This window comes from Sebastes umbrosus, chromosome 3 (genome assembly GCF_015220745.1).
Source record: "Sebastes umbrosus isolate fSebUmb1 chromosome 3, fSebUmb1.pri, whole genome shotgun sequence".
Classification (NCBI taxonomy): domain Eukaryota; kingdom Metazoa; phylum Chordata; class Actinopteri; order Perciformes; family Sebastidae; genus Sebastes; species Sebastes umbrosus.
Genome location: NC_051271.1, coordinates 34,188,760 through 34,210,925, shown reverse-complemented (window position 1 = coordinate 34,210,925; position 22,166 = coordinate 34,188,760). Strand labels below are relative to the sequence as shown.

General features: G+C 40.0%; 1 long non-coding RNA gene across 1 annotated transcript; it reads right to left on the bottom strand.

The window, feature by feature from the left end:
* Positions 1 to 282: 282 nt before the first annotated feature.
* LOC119484594 lies at positions 283 to 13,788 on the bottom strand. The gene is made up of 3 exons (XR_005206046.1): positions 13,765 to 13,788; positions 7,868 to 7,870; positions 283 to 1,159 (listed from the first exon to the last, which is right to left on the bottom strand). It is a non-coding gene; the product is annotated as an uncharacterized LOC119484594 (long non-coding RNA).
* Positions 13,789 to 22,166: the final 8,378 nt, after the last annotated feature.

Genomic DNA, 22,166 nt, shown 5'->3' with positions numbered 1-22,166 from the left:
TGGAAGCAGTCCACTGAAATACACACCCCAACTTGATTAGGACAGAAAATGAAGCTACTGTGAGAGACGGAGTGTGTGTGACCTTTATTCTGGCCCCTTCCTGTGTTTGTGTGTGTGTGTGTGTGTGTGTGTGTGTGTGTGTGTGTGTGTGTGTGTGTCTCTGTATTTGTATATTGTATATAAACATGATGACATATTTTGTGGGCAGAGCGTTAAGTGGAGGCAGAATAACACGTCAGTTAACGCTGGCTAGCAAGTTTTGTTGGCTTGTTTTTTTAACTATGGCAGAGGGAGCGCTGCTGGGCTCATTTTCTGTAACCAGTATTGCATGAAAGCATGGTGGAATTAACAAGCTAGCTAAGTAGCCAGCCGTCCGACCAGCAGGCTCGTGGCCAGTGGGCACTGGCCAGCGGCAGCGCTGTAAAGACAAATTGAGGGTGTATAAATCTATGGATTACTAACCATCCTTCAGTGAAGTCAGTGAAAAAGAGTCGTACAATATCAGCGAAGTGTTTCAGAGATGAAGAGAAAATGTTGCTAATAGTTTAGCCTTCTGCCAACCTACGTTGACCAGACATCCCGGTTTGTCCGGGACTGTCCCGGTATCAAGCTGACGTGTCCCGAGTCCCAACACATACAGTATATGTAAAACACTCAAATGTCCCGCTTTTCACCACAATTGAAATAATGACATTATACTTACATATACGTTTATCATGTTCCACTCATTAATTAATTTGTACGCATGACGGACACGGAAGATCTGCTGGTTACATTTAGTGTAGTTTTGAACCTCAGATCCCTCCGTGCTTATATGCACATCAAACATGTCATTTTGATTAATTATTCTACACAGTTCTTTCTGCGCATCATCTGGCATTTCGCTCCACCTATAACTCCCTCAGGACCGTCCGTTCCATCTTTCACCCTATGTCTCCATCCTGGACAAGATGTCGTCTGAGCTCCACAATTTAATTATAATAGCCTTAGACGAAACAAGTTGAAAAATAATGTACGTAGGCCCCGACAGCAATATGTTTCCTCTGAGGGAAACTCTCTACAGGTCTCCCAAACTGTCAGTGCATCATGAGGGGGATAGTCCTGTGATTAAAGGTGGAGAAAGTAGTGAATGTGATAAGTCATGATTGTCACTCACAGCCTCTAATGCACCCCCCTATAATAATGCCTTCTTTCTGATCCCACTCCATGCTCAAATGCGCCACAGTTGCGGCAAGTTAGCCATCCTGATGAAAACGCCTACGGTGCGTGCATATTAGCGCGTGCATGAACGCGCGGTACACTTAAGTGTCCCGGTTTGGGGGTTTGAAAATATGGTCACCCTATGCTAACCACCGCCATGAGCCATTGGCTGCGGTTAGCAGAGGGTTAAACCATTAGTAACATTTTATCTCCCTCTCTGAAACGCTTCACCGATATTTTAGCCCACTACTCTGAGCTGCTTCATGTTTGCCTCCAGTCTTTCCTTAGTTTTGCCTACAGCTAACACCGTGATGTGATCATGATGTCGGGTGTAAAAGGGTCTATTGAATGCACAACTGTTTGCTGTCAAAATCTTCAACCAGTGTGCTCTTTCTCTTCTTTTCTTTGTGTCTGTGTGTACTTAAATTATTGCTAAGCAGCAACATCCAAGAACCAGAACATGATCTGTAGCAGGGTTAACTGAATCCACAACTAGAGAGCGAGGAGGGTTTATATTGGTGTTACTGTTCTCTCCCCTGTGATAGTCCACAGACCAGATGCCCACTTTGGCACCAACACTCTGCCAGTGTTATGCTAGGCATGGGGCATACACACACTCACACACACACACACACACACATATATGTGCATACACGCACACACAGGGAGGAGGAGAGGCTGTAAAAAGAGCACTCGTCCATCTGTCCATCTCCCGGCTAAACTGGTACTGAGCACATCAGCATGTTTGTGTCTCCCTACAGTGTTCTCAGCGTTGTGTGTGTGAGCGTGTCTATGAACGAGTCCAACAGTGAATCTCTGCAGATTGGGAAGCTAAATTCAGCCCTGTGGAAAAATAAAAAACAGTTTCCTCGAGTTTTCTAAAATTCAGAGATCATGAATTAAAATTTACAAAATTACACAATTTTTAGATGCAATAAAACCTGCAGTTTAACCTCATAAACTGATAGTTTGAAGCTCCAATCATACACAAACTCACATGCTTGTTGTTTGAAAATAACCATAATTTGGGATATTTTCAATTGTTTTTATTTGAATTTTTTATTTTTGTTTCTGTTTGTTTTTACAAAAATATGTAAAATTTACTGCATTAAAGGTGCTCTATACCAGTGTTTCCTAACATGTGGTCCAGACCCACCTTAGGGGGGCGCCAAAGATCACAGGGGGTTTGCCAGGATTTGTCTGCTCTGAGGTTGTCAAACTTAGGTTTTCTCATGTATGACTAAAATCATAATAACATACTTACTGGATAATTTATACAAGAGTCTGTATACAAAAAACTACTTAAAAAGATACAGTATATTTTGTTGTAACTTACTAGCAAAATCTAATGAAATATCCTGTTCCAATCCATATTTGTTGGCGTTTAGCCTTTCAAAAACAACATTTCCACAGCGTTCAAAAACCTATTTGCTCTTCCACTTGACACACACAAAGGGAGGCAGCACCTGTATTAACATGGCGGTCTAGCGGCAACCTAACAGTATCATAAATTACAATTATTTAACCACAATAACAAAAAATCTATTTAGTGTCTGAGACTATTACTGTAAATTAATTAGGTTGTTACAAAAAAAATCATATTATGTACCTGCATTTGCTTGGCAAATCTGTCAATCACTTTATTTATGTTGACAAAACTGATGAGTCATAAAGTTGATTTAATTTAAAAAAAGATTAAATCCACTGAATCACTTTATTCAAATTGAGGATTTTGTTCAAGGATTTGTAATTTTTTTAGGGTGATGATGTCCAAAAATATGAGGGGAGTGGGCTCAGCTTTTCTTAGATACAAGTAGGGGGGGCTTCAATGAAAATAGTTTGGGAACCACTGATCTAAATGGTATTCAGAGCATTAATATAGCATCCAACAACTATAAGCTATGTAAAGATATAGAGGAGTAATGTCTACCTGAGCAGAGAATGAAGTCTCTCTCCCGCTGAGTGTGTTGTAATCCAAGCTTCTCTGTGCTTTGTTGACATAGTCGGGCCGGCCACACATGCATGTGAGCGTGCCCCATTGGCTATCTCACGGCCGCCGCTCTGCACTGCTCTCGTACAGTGGTTACAGCTGATAACGCCATCCTGACCAACGGCGCCGTTGCCAAGGCGTAGCACCCACCCTCTGGTCCGCTCAACAGCCGTGGGGTTTTTTTTGATGCTGAGAGAAGAGTTTGCTTCAGCCTTGCTAACTGTAAATGAGGAGTTGTTTTAGTGCAAGTATTGTTTGGAAGGGTTAATGCCTGTAGCAGAACTCCTGATGGACTCGTCTCAGTTGTCTTTCATTTTCATCGCAAGGTGACGTTATGGACATTAACTTTATGATGATAATGCAGAGAAATTGCGAGAATTTTAGTACAAATCTCCTTTTTCCAAATGGATTACTTAAACCTACCTGATCAAGACATGGATTACTTTTTATTTGCTTTACTGAAAGGAAAATCGTATAAAGGCATGAGGTAAGCTGACAACAAGTGATGTTAATATACAGTATGATGACTGAGAATTCAAGACAGATCATTTTGGGTTACATGTGGTGAAACATCGTTAAGTGCGACCCCCCCTGGCCTTGAATAACAATATGTTGTCTGATTGTGTGGTTGGTTAGTGTTCCCAGTTGCTGGCATGTATGTGGTTAAAGTTACTGCGGTGTTGATTTGCCTGGGCTTCACTTTTTGTGTAGACTGCAACGTAGCAGACTTGTTGGATTTGTCTTGAAATATTCTGAAATGCTATTTAGGATGAGCGAACATGTTGTTTACTTTACACTCGATTGGCATGGAATCAGCTGCTTAGCCGTCACATGTTAGGGTAATATTAATAACTTTGTTATAACGTTAACGTTACTAAATGTTACCTTTGAGTTAAGATAGCGTAGCTAACATTAAAACTACATCTGTTTAGTTAATGAATCAATGCTGTTGAACTAGCAATCAGCATTAACTTTGACTTACAACTCAGCTGGTCGGTTGCTCGGTAGCTAACGGTAAAGTTATCTCTCATCTACTTTATACTGACATGTGGAACGTGATGCCAGCCTCCCTGGTCTCTTTGGTCCTTTTGGTAAAGCAGTTCGGTGCTGAACATCCAGTTGCTGCCCATAGGTGGCAATTGTAAACAATACCCAGGTAAGATTGCGGACGGTTATGCCGTTGGTTGTGACGTAATGTCGCATCTGCTGTTTTATATCTGTGGGGTAGAAGCTCCTGACTGATGACTTTCCTTGTGTTGTTTTGAAGTTTATTTATTTATTTATTTTAAATTCTATATATAGTTTTTTCACAACCTCACCATAACCAGCCGGAAGTGGTGTTCTCTCTCCACCATGCAGCCAAACCACAATTTTCAAGATTTGTAGTCTAACACATAACTTGGCATTTTATCCCAAAGCACACTGTCTAAATAAAGTCTGCAGGTAAAGAAGATGTTGGCTTAGACGTTTTAATTGTGTGTGATTTTAGCATATACCATCCCAGCTCTGTGTTTTAAAATTAAGTTAAAGTTCTGCTATTTCTGGTGAGATGCACATACAAGAAACACGGTTACAAAGAAAATACAAATGTTGATTTTGAGACTTCACTTGTAAATGGATCAAGAGAAATAGATTCATACTTTGGATATTGATTATATTTATTTACAGTCTGTGTTCATTGTTATCAGAACAAGAAATCTAAATTGTTTTTGTTCCTCTAGTCATTAATTTGCCGCCGTATTTGAAACAGTCGTTCCCCTTTTTATAGGGAGGGATTACGAGCCATGCCAAAAACTGCCGTGTGTTGATGTTTTCATTCCTTTCTCTTCTGTTTCTTATTGATCGTAAAGTGAGAAAGACCATACAGAGGGAAAGAGAGGTGCAATGGTGTAAGAAAAAAGAATGTATATTGCTAAGAAGTGAAAGTCAGTCGTTCGTTCCATTGCAACATCAGCGCCCAGCAGCAGAGCTACTGTCGCTTCCGCCACTTTGGACTGAAAGCGACTACCGGACGGCAGTAAAAAATCCGCCTACAAAGTGCCGTACAAAAGTAAAAAAAAATTATTTCTATTCTACTGTCATATTTAATGTCTCTACCAAAATGGCCTTTGTTGAACAATGAAATATTATAAATATGTATACTATAACTATTTACTTACTTATTTATTTATTGAACTTTTTTGCCCAGCCGCTTCCCAGAGGATCATAAAGTGAGCAATGGACATAAATGGAAGTTAGAAAAATCCAGATTTTGAGAGCAATCTCAATTTTTTTCATGTCAAGGACCTCCAAAATGAATGTCCAATATACCACAGACCATGGATGTGTATAAGAGGTTGTATCCTGTGCATATGCCCTGCGTGTTAGTAAAGAGCCTACAACTACATTAAATTCTGTTCATGTCATGCTATTAGCGCTACTAGCTACTGGCCGATAGCCGGTTGTTTGGGAACAGAGACGTTAAAACATCCACCACGGTACAGTCTTACAGCATACAGCCCATAGGTGTATTATAAGATAATAAAAGTGATGAATTACAGCCAATATATCTATTATTACAGCTAGCAGGAAGCTGGCAGAACCGGATATGTCATATGAGCGTGCAGGGCGGTGCAGTCCCGTGGGTCTGATGCACGTTCATTATGACGAGGAAAAAAACTCTGGATTCAGCTATTAGTTAATTTTACAACTTTTAATACATAATGCTTTAAATGAGGGTTATTTAAGTGTTCGTACTGGGAAGTGGATTTACCTAAAAAAAAAAAAAGATCCTCTATCCACACTGTGTGTGCGTGTATGTGTGTGTGTGTGTGTGTGTCGGCTTGTAGCTTTATCCATTGACTAATTGAATTGCTCTAAAATATTCAGCAGCTTGCGGGCAACAAGGCATTTGAATGAGGATCAGTTTTGTCTCATCCTCTCTCTCCTTCTCTCTCTCTCTCTCCTTCATTCATTCATTCATTCATCTATATATCCCTCTGTCCGTCCTGTTCCAGTGAGTCCACACCAGGATTTGCAGGCAGCCATGAAAGCCTACAGTGTTAGTTTACGATCTTCCCCTACATGTCCCCCCTCCCTCCCTTCTCCCTCACTCTATTCTTCCTGCCTCAATCTCATCCCACTCACACATACTCTTGGGGGGAGCACACACTCACACTTGCACACACACTCCTGTAAGAATACTTGAGTGAGGAGAGTTGCCTGCACTCTGAACTGCCATTTCTTTAGACTCTCTGCCTGCCTGAAACCACAGGACAGAGCAGAGAGCTGTAGATTCATCAGCAGTAGAGGAGGAGGAGGAGGATTGTAGCAGTCATCAGCCTCACCTGATCCACCGTCTACCACAAAAACACACTGACACTGTGGATCAACCACGCAGCACCGCATGTTTTAGGCAAGTTTTATTGTGACATGGGAAAAGACATTGAAAGTATACAATAGATATAACTTTCAGACTGCTACAGCAGCAGGTTGTATTCATTTGCCTTCCAGTTAACCGCGTGTACAATATATACTGTTTATCCATATAACATTAATATATGACCATGGTGCATCTTTGTCAATACAGTGGGTTTGCAAGTGACAGATGTTGTTATCATTTTTGAGACGGTAACAATTATTAATAACCATAATTTATAAATGGTATATTGATAGTTAATTGAACTTAGTTAATAGTTATTTTACTGTTAACAAACAACAAAATTATAATTAATCATGTTGACTTAGTAATTTATTATGTTATTTTTTCATTAGTTTGTGTCATATGAAATAATTAGTTTATAAATTATATATTGTATCATAGCTGATGAGGGACGAAAACATTACATTGTGATTACATTAGTAAACTATTTATTAACACTTTATTGTTGCACACATTATTATTATTTCATATACTATAATAAGTATTTGTTAATGTGGGGTCGCCCCCTGCTGGCTGTTAGAAAGAATGCAAGTTTAAAGCACTTGAGCATTGGCTTCACTTTTCAGACCCGGAGGTTGCCCATTGCTGTGAACGCAGCGTTAGTCCATGAGGGTCAAGCTCCGAAAAACATGGATCCTACATTTCCCATAATGCAACTTGACAGTGTCTCTTTTTTTTTTTACCACATACCCAGTTTGTATCAAAGGCCTTGTAGTCTCCAAGTCTGAGCTGATGACACCATTGGGGACTTTAGAAAGTTTCCCTCAGAGCCACAGAAGATATTCTACGACTGTTTTCATAGGCTGACGCCCCATGACAATTAAACTTATTTTGATGTGTAGTGTGTACAATACAGTACATGAGGTTTTCTCAACAGCACTATCAAACACAGAGTAACCAACACCATCTCTCTGTCAACTGCAGCATCAATCACAGTATTTCTCATTCTAAACCTAAATCTGATTTTTGGTTATTTTCATATTTTTACTTTGATGGAAGGATGTGCAGGGTCCTCTTTTGGATCCAACCTATTTTTTAATAACACTGGCTCATTGACTTCCCTCAGAAGCCAAGGATACACTTAATAAGACATGTTTGATGAGCTAAAAAACCAGGTTTGTCTATTTCATTACTTGAAAAGGTGGCATTTTGAAAGTACAAAGTTTTGAATAACACAGAGACAACTGATGCATTAAGGGCCCCCTGTGAGTCAGGGGGCCCGAGGCTTAATCCACCCACCACCATTAGCTGCATACTGACTTCAACCAAATAACAGATTACCTCCTGGCGTAACTGAACCAATACAGTTCTGTCTACAAACCTGTAAAAGTACCTTCACTTTTTAGCAACATGCAAAGTGCTCAGACAGAGAGACACACCAACATGCGTACACACAAATATACATAAACACACAAGCAGATGAACATGCACACATATAACTGTACAGAGAGACACATGCACACTCCAGAAGAATCCTTAAGTGAGTGACATTTCCATCGTTTCTGCAAACAAACAAATCCAAAGCCAGTTGAAATGTCTTTTAGTGGCTCACTCAATGATTTAAAGCCCCTACGTATTGGATTTCAAAACTTCTGACTCACCCATGGATTTGAATGAGACACACTCATACACACCCATATTGCAGAATGCTATAATCATATCAACATTATTCACACGGAGGCTTTAAACATGCAATTATTGATCATTTTTGGCCACTTGGGGGCAATGAAAATAAGCTGTGAATAGGGCTGTCACAGTGAAGGAATTTCCCCTGCGGTGATAAAGATTGGCTCAACAGTGCGATATGAGGTAATATTGCAATTTTGCAAAATTACTTAATTTATCCTGATTTTAGTGCTATATAAATAAGCTTTATTGTTAAGCTATTATTAGTTATATTGTTGCTTTTTAAATAACAAAGATAGTAATTAATACTTGTTTATTGTTAAAAGCAGAACACAGCAGGGCAATGGGGAGCAGCGTTTTTTCAGCTGAGGCGCTTTGGTTGGTTTGGTTGGTTGCTATGATACGGAATATCCACAGAGGTAAAAATGTCAGTACAAGGTAGAGCAGTTGCTCTGGATGAAGGGGAAGGCTGATACATGTTGGGCAAGAGGATGGACCAGCCGGTCTATTAATTTCTCCTCCATTGTCAATGTTGTCCAGCACTTGTAGCCTACATGAAGGATGTGACGGTTGGTCATCGTTGTATTCGTCCTGCCCCTACTCCATAGTGATTGGGCGTCTGGGTAAAAAGTGAAACTGATGAGCGCAGCGTTTTATCAAAAGTTAAACCTTTTTCAACTCACGGCGACCAGAAAAAAACACTAAACGTGCAGTGTCCAGTGTGGAATACCTTGTTACACTGCTGCAGTGGCGCTCCCATTACAAAGAATTCAAAAAAGAAAAAATATGAACATAGTGGTTGTGGCGGTTGGTTGCCATCCCCTGCAGTTTATTCGTTAAAAGTGTGGTATTGCAATATTGCGGTTATTGCGACAGCCCTAGCTGTGAACACAACATTGACACATCATCACCTTTTAATTTGATAAAGTGAATTTGTTAGTGAACAGTTGCTTATTTTACATCAAGCAAATACAGAGAAACATTAGCATGGAGGCGTATGATGAATGCAAGTCCATTATTCACTCTACTTTTAGCTCTGCTTTTGGTCTCCACCACAGAAATATCTGTCCCCTTATCTGCTTAACGTTCAACTCTGTTCACTAGCTAGTTGCAAACTTTGTCTGACTGCTGCAGGTAGTGTACAGTGTGTTTTTACAGATTTTCTGTTGAAAACAGCTGCATACTGCAGCAGATGATGCTGATGAGAGCCAGTGGTGGAAGAAGTACTCATATTTTTTACTTAAGTAAAAGTACCAATACCACGATGTATAAGTGCTCCATTACAATTAAAAGCTAAAAATATAGAATTATTATAATCAAAATGTACTTAAAGTATCAAAGGTATAAAACAATTGTTTTGTGAATTATACATTATTATATTGATATTATATCAGTAGTTTAGTTCAGTGGCTCCCACCCCTGGGGTCAGACTCCACAGGGTCAAAAAATAAATCTGAGGGGTTGTGAGATGATTTATTGGGTAGAAAAGTTCTGCTACACAAATTTCTATTCATATTTTGGACTTTTCTCCAATCTTTGATTTTTAGTGAAATGTTGGAAAATGTGATCTCTTTGGGATTCAAACAGTCATTTAAATGAAACTATTTGAAAAAATTTGGAAGGGGTGCGGGGGGTTGGGGGTGGCAAACTAGAGCAACCACCAAATTATATTTTATAAACTGATCAAATGTTTGTTTTTTGTAACTAGTAACTACATCTGTCAAAGAAATGTGCTGTAGTAAAAAGTGCAATATTTCACTCTGAAATGTAGAACAGTAGAAGTATAACGTAGCATTAAATGGAAATACTCAAGTAAATTACAAATGCCTCAAAATGGTACTTAAATACAGTGCTTGAGTAAAAGTACTTAATTACATTCCACCGCTGATGAGAGCTGTGAGAATGAATCAGAACAATGAACTGAAAGACGCTCCGTAGAGCTGAAGGGAACTGCAGACAATCATTAACAACAGTTAAACATAGTCCTTTGATCCATTGTTATTATAAATCTATTGATTATAACTGCTTTTTTTTTAAAAAAATTTTACCAGGCAGAAGGGATTGGCAATGTCCTCCCTTTGCTGCATGCTACCGTCGCTACCGTTCATGTCAATGGCTAAAAGATCTCCTCTTTGTGATGACCTTCCTAAACATTTTGCAGTAGCCTGTGAATGCCAATTAGTTTGGTTTTGTGCTTAAAAATGTGAGCTACAACACTGTGAAGATTTGTCTTTCAAATCAAAAGTTTTGGGCAAAAAGAAATCTTGACAAATGATTGATTTTAGCATCAGAGGTGCAGAGTCGGGGCCACCTTGTTTTTCTGTTTTTGCATAGACAAAACAGTCGTATTTAATTGTTCTTCTTGCCTTGCGTCACCATGACATGGCGAGAAAGTGCCAAATAACAATCATTAAGGGCTATGAGTCAGTGTGTGTGTATCTGTGTGTGTGCATGTGTGTGTGGGTGTGTGTGTGGTGGAGTTATTGACATCAGTTAGTGGTGGTGCTTCTCCAGCTGACCTGTGTGGACACGGAATGTCTTGGTGGTGTCATGAAGTCATAAACGCGCCCATGAAGTCATGAACACATATTATGATCTAAATTTAGAAGTCTGGCTGTCACATTGTTATGTGTCAGTGTGTTAAGTGTGTCTGTGTCTGTGTCTTAAATTCTTCTTGTTTTGATACTGACATGAATGATTGTTTCAAAACAGACTTGGTTTGATCAAACAGTTATCAATTCATCTTTCATCTTTTAAGTTTTGAGGTCTACCGATTGTGTGTGTTCGATCAGTCTTGTACAGCAGGCCGTTCTCATCCACTGTTCGTACTTCTACCTACGATAAGTTATACACTGTAATTCGTACATAACTCACGTGATCGTGAGCCAGGACGTGCAGGGCTGCTGCTAAGGAAGTCAGGTGACGTAGTAGAGCGACAACGTCTGCATAGGGAGGAGGTCGGGATGGATGGACGGGTCAAACTGACACAGGACTTTCACCCAGGAGACCACTGTTTGTGTCCATGTGAAACCAAAAGTCAACGTTGACTCATTTTAACTTACTTTTGTTTCGTAACTTATGTACTGAACTAACGCCACCTACATATGTTACGTAACAAACATAGTTACTTTACTTAGTAAACGTACTTATTTTAGCCCAAACCACAATCTTTTCCTAAACCTAACCAAGTAGTTTTGTTGCCTAACTGCCGACCTAACTGCAGGCCCAACTGCAGGCGGACAGATTCTCATGTTGCTGGACTTGCGTAGGAGAATGCATGAAGAATAACTTTTCGTAAGACATCATATGAACCGTTGGAGGAGGACATGTTGTGTTCAGCATATATGAAAATGCAACCCGGTCTCACTCCCAACTTGTCGCCGCTAGGCATCGGAAACCGACACACGGAGGCACCCTTTAGCAACTGTATGTGACGAGCCGGGCTTTCAACTAACTCCGAACTGTAAACCCACCCACGGCGTTATTCGACATTCGGAGCTTGCGACGAAGTATTAATAGCGTGAGAGTCCGTTCAGGGCGGGCAGGAGGGGTGGTGGTGGATGGGTCAAACAAACACAAGACTTTCAACCAGAAGGCCGGCGTTCGTGTGCCGTGTGAAACTAAAAGTAACGTTGACTTATTTTGTCACGTACATTGTTAGTCACGTGACTTGTTGGTATTGTCAGTCCCATGAGTCAGTGAAGTTAACGTCAACCACGACCGTTTCCTAACCTTGCCTAAGTGGTTGTGTTGCCTAAACCTAACTTCCTGTGAAAATGGAAGTTTATTTTGAAAGGACACTATACATGTAACGAGCGTATATTGACACGCTGTCCCTGGTCCGTCCAAAAGTAATGCGAGAGGGGTACCCTGTGCATCGGCCTCCGATGCCGAGTGGAACTAACAGGCGGCGGTATTTAATGAGTTGGGAGTCAGAATGTGTTGGCACATGTGCAGGTGTGCGTGAGTGTGTTTGTTTTCCATAAAATCCGATGTCACAGTATTGTTTATGGCAGTCGTGTAGTCCCCATCGTTTGCACGGGTCCATCAGTATATCAGTCTCATATGCAAATAGTGCCTCGTGTTTATATCTGTGTGTGTGTGTGTGTGTGCTTTTGTGTGTGTGTGTGTGCTTTTTTGTATACTGTATATACAGGGTTAAAATGTGTGTCAGTCATAATTGTGTGTGTCTCTGTGTGTGTGTGTCTCCTTGTACGTCTCAGTAGCGTGTGCATGGTACTTAAGAAATTAACATATTTTGAAAGGAAAGAAGATGTCGTTCCTTAATGAGAGAGGGCACATGCATCTCATTATGGCGTCATTAGCATAATTACCCAGCATCCTTTGTGATCATGACACGCACATGTGGGTGTGCGTATAACGGTGTGTGTGTATTGTTTACAGGGGAGATTATTTTTCTGTGCCTTTTTATTATCATTAACAGTCCACCCCCACGTTCTCCGTCTTACTTTTCTCACACTTGTTTTTTTTCTTCATTCATACCTCTTTTCTTTTCCTTCCACCACCTCAAAATTATGCCTGTTTCTTTTACTGTAAAATAACCAACAGTAACAATAAGAAAATATCTTTGTCCCTTCAGTGGAAGTCTGGTTTCAAACTCATATCCTGTCTGTTTTGCCTCTTACTCTTCTGAAACAGCTGATCCAGCAGAAAACAATATGATTCTCCTCTGTAGCCTTCACGGCGAGTGCGGTCACCAACCCTCGTCTCCCAGCCAGAGGTTTCAGACCGTCGCGGCACCGTGCACTGGGAGTAAACACTGTGGTAATGTGTGTGGGTAACAATAGCATTCCTGTATGAAAAGCAGCAGTTATTGCAGCACATCAGCGTCTAATGCCAGGCCATGGACACTCTGGGGACAGTGCATACACACATACGTATGCTCATTTAATGGGCATTGGCTCCTCATATTTTCTTATAAGATACTTTCTTGGAACAGTTTTAAAAAAAAAGTTTGACAAGTGAAACTCACACAATTGTAGCCCGATTGATTTCTGAGGGATTTAGTTTTCTTCCTCCTCAAAATCTTTTTCTCCATTTCCCATGAGACCATGTGCAACATGAAGTGAGACATCAAGCTTAAAATTAGATCTGCTAGCTTGTCATAATGGTATATACAGACAAAGAATAGTCTAGTCTGGAGGATGGATTGTATGCTTCATCTTCAGTTTCAACAGCTACCTCACTGCAGAGGGTAAAGATTAGCAAATGTATTCTACACAAACTATCACATACAGTAGACTGGTACATTCAGTCTTTATAGCGATATTCAAGTGCTCACTCCAGTGCAAAAAGTGAATTAAAACTTCCATCGGACCAGCAATACGCCATCCAGAGTAGGCTCTCATGACCACGCCCCCCTTTTGGGGGAAAACAATCCCGTGTCCCTCGTAGACGGGAACAGAGTAAACAGAAGAAGTTGAAACATGTGTCCAAGCTTCTACTTTAAACAAACCGGTAGTAGTAAAAACGCTATGCCGAAGCGTTGCTGTGTAGTTGGTTGCACCAACAATAAATCCAAAAATGTTGATCTCTGATTTGTTCCCCTGCAGTGTCCTAAGAGATATAATAAAAAAAAAGATATAATAGAGTGGCTGCGTTCCCTTTTAGGATAAAGAAACTCGCTGTAACAGGAGAGAAAAAGACTAAAAGTTGTTGTATAGCAGGTTATCTGAGGCTTTCACACTGAGATTTGAGGCACATACGATACGTGAATATTCACTGTCAGTGTGGTAAATGCTTGAGGTTAGCTTGAGTGGGAGGCTGCTGCAGTAATACAGTCATACATTAACGTTATAGCAGCGTCAGACTGTCGTCTCCAACTAAATCTCAGCCTATAGATCAAACAGTTGACTATTAACAGGTTGGTTATTTACTGACAACACTTAGCCTGACGTGATTCAATCGAATATGTAGAGATGTCTGGATTAGCAATATCCGGCCACTGTGTTGGACGGGGGAAGACTGAACGGACTTGATGGCAATCAACATTAATTTATTATTAAGGTATTGCGAACGCTCAGGTTCAGGCAAGATTGCAAAATAATTATTAGACATGTGTATAAAACAAACGTTTGTACAACAAGAGATGAATGCATACAAACTTGTCAAAGGCATTGAAGTCTATGAGATCTTTGATTTTCTATCCCCCAAAAGGGGGCGCAGCCTTGACTTTTTGCGAAGTACCCGTAGGCTATGTGCCGGTCTGTAAGATAGGTCTGTCAAACTATCAAATCTGAGATGTTAGCGCAAATGTATGAGTTAAATAACATGTTTATGAGCTCTGTTTTTATCATTGAATTATTTTGAGTTCCATCCTTCACAGAGAAGAAGAGCACATCTCAAAATGCTTATATAGGTGCAATATGTTTTTCATGTATATCCATTTTTTAAAATCTTGGCTTGCTGGTGCAGTCTCATTTTCACGTGTGCTTTGGAAAAAACATATCACGTTGGAAATAGGTCAAACAGTATTTATGACAGTGACCTCTGTGTATTGTTGTGTCAGCTTCTTTCTATACCTGAGCTGCCATTTATTGTCTACACCTCAGACCCAACACACTTGGACATGTTTCTCATTACCTGGCAAGGCTTCACAACAGGTAGCAAATACAATAACATAGAAATACATACATGGATAGGAACAGAGTATGTAAACATCTGGAATACTCTCAGCTCAGACTACAAAAAGTCAAGTAATGTTAGTACAATGGCTAACTAGCTAGCTAGCTAAGTTATACAACCAATATAGCACTATAAAAATATAAATATGCTCCGCTCAGAGCTACAAAATCCCTCTTTGTGTTGTCCCTTTGTGGCAGCTCGGAAACGTTGTCTGTGGACACACAGAAACTACTTTTGGAGGATAGCAATTAGGGCTGTCAAAGTTAACGCGATAATAATGTGTTAACGCAATTTTTTTTACGCAACTTGTTTATTTTTAGGTTGTAGTGGGCTCACTTTTAAAACTAGAGTGAAGATACCGGTATCATATGAAACTAGAAAACCTAATGAATCCATTTCATACTAGCTTGTCGTGAAGGATGCTAAATAACGCTCCAAACTTATGCTAAATTTTGGCGAGGAAAAACCAGCATGGCCATTTTCAAAGGCGTCCCTTGACCTCTGACCCCCAGATATGTGAATGAAAATGGGTTCTATGGTTAACCACAAGTCTCCCCTTTACAGACATGCCCACTTTATGATAATCACATGCAGTTTGGGTCAAGTCATAGTCAAGTCAGCACACTGACACACTGACAGCTGTTGTTGCCTGTTGGGCTGCAGTTTGCCATGTTATGATTTGAGCATATGTTTTCTGCTAAATGCAGTACCTGTGAGGGTTTCTGGACAATATTTGTCATTGTTATACCCCCGCAACAACGTAGTCAGGGGTATATAGTGCTACGTGTGTCCATCCTTCTGTCTGTCCATCCTTCTGTCTGTCCATCCTTCCGTCCGTCCGTTCACGTGTCACACTTTCGTTTCCGGAGCAGAACTCGAAAACTATTTATCTTAAGAACTTCAAATTTGGTATGATGGTTGACAGTGTGGTCTAGTTGCGCCTTTTGGGAGTTAGAAGTCCAGGGTGCCCAAAATTTCAGAAATTTTTCCAAAAGGGCAAAATCTTTGGCCCCTATTTAGCAGGGGTCAAGCTCACTGCTTGACCCCTGCTAAAGTAGGGCAGGGGTATGTGAACAATGCTCCCTTTTGCATTGTTTTGTGTTGTTAATTGATTTCCAATAATAAATATATACATACATTTGCATAAAGCAGCATATTTGTCTATTCCCATGTTGATAAGCGTATTAAAAACTTGACAAATCTCTCTTTAAGGTACATTTTCAACAGATAAAAAATGTGTGAATTATTTGCGATTAATCGTTATTAAATATGGACAATCATGCAATTATTCACGATTAAATATTTGAATCGATTGACAACCCAAATAGCAACTTAATTTGTGTCTCTCAGATTGCTGAGGCCTCATAATAACGTCTGCTTTTCAATGGATATTTAGCCGGGGAAGCAGCATAGCTTTAGGGATCGGTCGGTTGATCAGACTGAAATATCCTTACAAATATTGGATGGATTGTCATTGTCGTGACTTTGGTGATTTCCTCACATTTCCCCTAGCGCCAGCCGCAGGTCAAAATGGACTGTCAGGTTTTGGAAAACAATGCGGAAACACAGTTTGATCGAATATGTTAACAGCATTTTAAACTGAAAAGTTACCTGTGTTAGTGTGGACATCTTGGAACAGGGTGGGGGAGATAAATCTGAGTGGACAATGAACAAGCAACTCTTGTCTCGACTGCTGTCCCTCACTAACTAGCATCAGTGTGCCCTTGAGCAAGGTTGTCTCTCACATCCTTGTGTCCTCCCTCCTCCTTTTATTCCTCTATTTCTCACCCCTCCTCCTTCCTTCCATCCAATCCTGTGCCCTCGCTGTGGCTCATCAATATATCAACCACCCTGATTCTCTCTTTATCTCGCTCTCAGAGGCAGCGCCGCGCACATTAAATATTTAGAGACAGACGGTCTAGTGCAACAGCCCGGCAACCTCTCCACTGAGAGAGAGAGAGAGAGAGACAGGCAGAGTGGGCAGGGTCCTTTCTCTCTCTCTTTCTCTCTGCCACTCCAGGGAGGGGAGTCTCCGGAAGAGCCCGAAGGGAGGGAGAGCCCCGTTCCCCCCCCCCCGGGTATCACTGAGCGTGTGTGGAGGGTCATCACAGGGTGAACAGTACAGTCTGAATGTCAAAACTCTGTGGAAGCCGATGTGGTGAGCGCAGAGGAAGACAGGAAAGGCCACATGGAAAAATAAGAGGAGGAGGAGCTATGTGGTGTCGTTGTGGGAGGAAATCCTCCAATTACGTTACGCACATTTCTCTTTTTTTTCTTTGTGGATGTTTGGTCTGAATCTGTTTGATTGGTTTATCATGTAACAAAGAGAGCAACGCGCAGCCAGACAGCTACACACAGACATCGTTGTTTGCCCTGTTGATTTTTACAGCACTCAATACTTCCTTCCAGCTCTCACTTCTGCTCAACCCTGAGCATGTTTCTATGTGTGTACCTTTTGTGTAAACTCATTCTTTACCTCCCACACTTGAAGTCATGAGCAGACAAACCGGCGTGACAGTGAGAAAAGAAAGGAAATACGTCTCTCCCTTGTTCGAGTGCAAACAACAAATGATTGTGCTTTTGTGTAAGTGCACAACGCAGAGGCAGTGAAAGCGGCTATTATCATTTCTTAATAATCACTTTAACCTCTGAAAAACAACTGTTCCTTAACAGGGATGACTGGTTAACTACAAGTGTTAAAAGTAGGGCTGTCAAGCATTTGGAATATTTAATCACAAATTTATCGCACATTTTTTATGTGTTCAAAATGTACCTTAAAGGAAATTTGTCAAGTATTTAATACTCTTATCAACATGGGAGTGGGCAAATATGCTTGCTCTATGCAAATGTATGTATATATTTATTATTGTAAATCAATTAGCAACACAAAACAATGACAAATATTGTCCAGAAACTCTCACAGGTACTGCATTTAGCATAAAAAAATATGCTCAAATCATAACATGGTAAACTCAAACCCAACAGGCATCAACAGCTATCAGTGTGTCAGTGTGCTGACTTGACTATGACTTGCCCCAAACTGCATGTGATTATCATAAAGTGGGCATGTCTGTAAAGGGGAGACTCGTGGGTACCCATAGAACCCATTTTCATTCACATATCTTGAGGTCAGAGGTCAAGGGACCCCTTTGAAAATGGCCATGCCGGTTTTTCCTCGCAAAACTTTTGCGTAAATCTGAAGCGTTATTTAGCCTCCTTCACGACAGTATGAGTATGACATGGTTGGTACCAATGGATTCCTTAGGTTTTTCTAGTTTCATATGATGCCAGTTTCATATGATGCCAGTATCTTCACTCCAGCTTTAAAACTGAGCCCGCTACAACCTAGAAATTGCAAGTTGCGTTAATGTGTTAAAGAAATTAGTGTGGTTAAAATGGTTTTGCGTTTACGCGTTATCGCATTAACTTTGACAGCACTAGTTAAAAGCCGTGTTCAGCACTATTATACCTTTGCACAGTTTAGCATAGGCTTTCTATCCTAATGCGTCACAGAGAGAAGTTGTTTTTTTATGGTGGGAAACCCGTATTTTAATTTAACCATATCTGTTTTAGAGTCAAAATACACTTCTTCCACACTCTTCCGCTCGGAAATCCTGCAAACATCCACTACCACCCTCTCTCAAAATGTCAACCAAAATCAATGGAAAATAAAACACTTTAAAACTAATTTTAGAGAAAGGAAATCTGTCAGTATTATGGCAGCAGAGAAGGAGAAGTAACAGAGAAGACGGAGTAAAAATGTGTGAAAGCAAGTAATTGAGAATGTGGTTCGTGTGTGTGTGTGCGTGTGTTCGTGTGTGTTCGTGTAAAACAACATTCCATTCATTCCTGAAGCGCTAAGCCGGCCAGGCTGGGTAGCAGCAGCGCTAGAGCACCAGTTACAGCCCTACACACACACGAAAACACACACACATATCCAAGTCTCTTCATCAAACTGATATTGTAGAGCTAGCTGGACGACGTGACGCAAAGTAGTGGTCGTGGTTTGCGGTGCACAGGGGAGTAGAAGAGGAAGCTACAGTGATAAGTCAGACCGAGGTTGCCTGGGAACCAGATGAATCTGCGAAGCTCATGTTTTATTTGCTCTGGCAGATGCGTCTGGTCCCCCTCCGCTCTGGACTGATTTCAAGCAACTTGTGATCTGACGCGCCAATCAGAACTGCGATCATCATGTCACATGTTTCGTTGCTCTAATTGGCTGTAGGTCTATCCATTTGCGTCTAGAGGCATTTTGGTCTACGCCCGTTAACGCCCCTTGGAAATCGAAAATGAACAGAGAGGTTCCAGAATAACTCGCATTTGCGATTTGTTCCGGTGATATCAGGCTAAGAACAAGGCCAAATATTTGCAAATCATGTTTTCTTTTTGTCTTAAATCGGAATAAAAAGCAAATAAGGAAACTCTAATAGTGTCTATTGACTTTAAAGTACTTTTCTGTTAGTGTACATACCCAGTGGAACACACACATTTTGGTTTAATTCCCAAAACACTTGTCATTATGGTAGTTGTGGAAATCAAATCCCATTGGTTAAAGCAGCAGTGGGTAGAAATGGAGCAAATGTGATTTTTAAAATGTTGTTCTTAGAAAACAGTCCCATTATCCTGACAGTAGTGCATGAGACGGGTAATCTGAAAAAAATCATGTATCTCTGTGTCTTCCTTTGCTCCTAATGACATCTGCAAGATTTCATAGATCGGAGGAAAACAACCAATCAGAGCCGAGCTGGAGCCTTGCCGTCTCTGAGCAGCTGTCAATCACTTGCAAACTCCGATCAAGCGGTCAAACTAGGCAGCGCTGATCAAATATGAATCAATATTCTGTTACTGTAATGCTTATTTCTCACATAAAATGTTTTCAGAAACATCTTGTAGTGTACTGTTTAGCTGTAAAATGAGAAAGTTTGCGATCCGGCCGCCATGTTGAGATCAGCTAGAGGAAATACCAAGCACCGCCCACCAGCCGGAGCAAACAGAAAAGGCCTTAAAGTGGCAGTAGGCAGTATATTTTTGGCATCATTGAGCAAAAATTCCATTATACCCTTTCAGCATATTGTAATTCAAGTGTTCTGAGAGAAAACTAGACATCTGCACCTCCTCATGGCTCTGTTTACAAGCTTTAAAAAAGCGTTCCTATTGGCTGTGCTCTGGTCATGTGACCAGAAATTGGCTTTCCTTCACCAGATTTCACAAAGGCGGCCGCTTCACAAACTTTCTCATTTTACAGCTAAACAGTACACAACAAGAAGATTCTGAAAACATTTGAGGAGAGAAATAGGCATTACAGTAACACAATATGGATTCATATTTGATCAGCGCTGCCTAGTTTGACCCTTTTCGTCGGAGTATGTGAGTGATTGACAGCTGGCTCTCATAGACGGCAGCTGGACAGCGGACCTCAGATCAGCTCTTACTGCTTGTTTTCCTCCGGTCTGTGAAATCTTGCAGAAGCTGTTAGGAGCACCGGAGGACACAGAGGCACAGGATTGTTTTCAGATTACCTGTTTCATGTACCACTGTCACGATATAGCGACCGTTTTATAGAAATCACTTCTTTTAATCATATTTGCTCCAATCTCACCTACTTCAGCTTTAAGTGAAATCATAAATGAAACTCAAACCGGTTTCATAATTGACACATAACTTGTAATATAGGCTTATTCTCTTCTTGATCTTATACATCACTCTGAATATGTAGAATCAGATGCTTTAATTTTTATTTTTGGATTTTTATAAGGCATTCGACACAGTGGAGCATCAGTTCCTATTTAGATCCCTTAAAAATTTCGGTTTTAGTAAAACATTATCTCCAATGGTACAATGGTCTATAAAGACATCAGTAGCTGTTTCAGGCTATTTCCAAAAAACAAAAAAGATTCTCAGTTCACACATCAGTCCACCAAGGTTCCCCCAGTTATCCTCTTCTTTTTCTTATAGTTGTTGAATTGCTCAATACATATTTTACAATGCCATCATCTTCAAGGTTTAAGGATGTTTGAGAGGGAAATCAGATTAACTCAGCTAGCTGATGACACTCCTTTTCTTAAAGAACAAACATCAGATTGAGAAAGCAATCAATAAGATAAAGTCCTCAGGCCTAAGACTCAGTGTTTCAAAATGTGAAAATGTATGTCGGTACAACACTGAAGAAACTTTAATATGTGATATACTAGTTTAAAAAAATATTGAATACCTTAGAATTCATATTAGTAAAAATCTTAATGAACGACAGGAAAATAATTTCAATTCCAAAATACAAAAAATATATTCAATATGTGGCTTACAAATGGATTTGTCCTTGTAAGGCAGAGTTCTATTGAGTTAAGCAGATGGTATTTTCTCCCTATTTTTTCCCCAACAATCCCTCTGTAAAGAAATAAATACCACTTTAATTAATTTTATTTTAAAAAAAAAATGTCATAATTTATAAAGGAGATTTTAGCAGGTTCGAGAGGCAAAGGTGGCATGGACATGCTGGACTTCATGATGTGAACTATACCTTCAAATTAAAAGCATATTTGAAAGCTCTGGAATCCTTTTGGTACTTCATACCGCAAACTATTTTTGGAAAAATGCGAGGCTTACTATTTATATTACTGTGTAATTATAATGAAAGAAAATTACCACAAAAGTTATCTAAATTTCATTAGCAGGTTCTTACGGCAGCAAAATTATGTTTTTATTTCGCAAATTCTCTCCCCACAAAACTATTATTTGGAACAATCAATACATAACTAGTAAGAATGAATCACTATATCTGCGAGATTGGATTGAAAGGAATATGATTTTTCTTGCAGACTTACAAAATGATGAAGCTCAGCTATGAGGAATTTCTCAAAGCTAAAGTTTTTCCTGTCACTTGTAAAGAATATCAAGCTGTAATAATTGCTATCCCTAGTGGAATGAAATATCACTCTGAGAGGCAAGAGTTACTGACATTGGAACCGACCTTCTTTGTTAATGGAATGAATATTAGGAGACACAAATGTACTAATAAACATATGAGGAATTCTTTTTACAGCAAAAGGAAAAATACTCCATGGGGGAAATTTGTGTGGAACTCCCATTATATATTATACCATGAAAACCAAAACCAGAAAAATTCAGTGCACTCTTAATTTATTAATTTTATTGGGGGGGAATTTCACATCTATAAAGCCAAGTTCTCGAGGTCTTGTCCATCATTTGAACCCTTCAGAATTGTATTTAGAAAGTACTATAAGTCTATCTAAATCATAAACAATAAGAAAGATGCTAATATACTTA